Below are 1,601 nucleotides of genomic sequence, written 5' to 3' on the forward strand. Positions count from 1 at the left end.
AAATATCATTCCAGTATTTTCCCAGGAGTTTATATATTCTTATCTTAGGTTCTGTAAAGTTTCTCATATAAATTTTGCTCCAGGGGTTATTGACTCCATTTTATATTTAACTTCACATTTGCATTAAATGTGAAGTTAATGCAAACTTCACATTTAATGCGAAGTTTGTATGATTGTCTTTGGACAATCATACCAATGTCCAAAGAACATTGGTATGATTGCTACAACTGTTTCTTTTAAACCTCAGTTGTATGTGTCAACATTGAACAATGAAATGTGAATTCAAAAATATTTGCATTTTATTTGGCATACTTTACGTTTCTTCTCTTTTTCATGCAGAAAAAGCAACATTTACAGCCTTGCAGACATTTTATTCAACTTCTTCTGAACAACCTTTAGTGGCTTGAATGGTTTAGCTAAACAAAACATTACAAATTACTATAAACAACAACACATGCAGAAACAGAAAAAAGAATGAAGAAATATATAAATCCTCCTTCTGAGAGTAACATCTTTATTGTTGCCTTGTGATTTTGTGTATTGTGTTACTCTGTCGTCATAATCTGCTTCTTCAGTGACCTGCAGACAAACAAAAAAGAAAAAAATATTGCTCTTCATGAAATGTACTACTTATTTTTAATAGGTGTGGAAGATAAACATTTTACTTCAACTTTTCCATGGTGAATCTAGATAGTGATTAAAAACTCAAAAATACTGGAAATACATTGTTTTGGAAAGAAAAACAACTTCCATTGTGATGACTCATGGAGAAATATGGGTCCATCTCAGTTAAATAGAAAAATGATTGAAAAGTTCCTTTATTTCAGTGATTCCATTCTCTGCGTCATACAAATTAATCATTCATCAATCAATATTTCCAAGTCTTTTCTTCCTGTTAATTATGACTTCCAACGTCTGGCTAATAAGCATGAAATCCAAAGAACATTGGAATATCACGTATCACTAAAAATCTGCTTTAAAACTTGATTTTTAGGAGACATGTCTAAAACGTGCTTCAAGGTTGGTATTTTCAAAAAGTACTTTTAATTTGGCAAACGAGCCTCATCACAACGCAAATCTGCCAAGAGTCTGAATATTTTAAGGCTTAACTTCACAATGAGCTTAGTTGGTTTACCTTCGTCAGCTTCTCGGGGAATCTAAACCAGCTGAAAATAAATGAGACAAGATTAATATCAGTGAATAATCAATACAACAGGTGAGCAACAGCAAAGTATCAACTCATCAGAAAATTGACTCTCACCACTCAAAGACGATGACTGCGCCACAGAGAATGACCAAATCCCAGGGTCTTCAATAAAATGCAGACGCTTGATGAAAACAGATGTTGAACATGACAGACTGAGTTGGACAAAGTTGAAATATTGTCAGTGTTTTTACATGATTTAAAAAGGTTTTTAGTCTTGCAGCTTTTGTGTTGAAAAATGGAACATGAAAACATCTTCCACTACTATCTAACACGGTGTGAAATGCAAAGAACTTAGCAGGGTATGTAACGACGAGAAGCCTGGAAAAAGGACCAGGATCATTTTAGAAGGGAAAACAAAACAAGTGAAATGCAGCATGAAGATGATTGTCTTTTA

General features: G+C 33.2%; 1 long non-coding RNA gene across 1 annotated transcript; it reads right to left on the minus strand.

Annotated features, from left to right (window-relative positions):
* Positions 1–283: 283 nt before the first annotated feature.
* LOC103482501 (uncharacterized) lies at positions 284–1,591 on the minus strand. Its single transcript, XR_536481.1, has 3 exons — positions 1,262–1,591; positions 1,136–1,166; positions 284–579 (listed from the first exon to the last, which is right to left on the minus strand). It is a non-coding gene; the product is annotated as an uncharacterized LOC103482501 (long non-coding RNA).
* Positions 1,592–1,601: the final 10 nt, after the last annotated feature.

This window comes from Poecilia reticulata, linkage group LG20, assembly GCF_000633615.1.
Source record: "Poecilia reticulata strain Guanapo linkage group LG20, Guppy_female_1.0+MT, whole genome shotgun sequence".
NCBI lineage: Eukaryota > Metazoa > Chordata > Actinopteri > Cyprinodontiformes > Poeciliidae > Poecilia > Poecilia reticulata.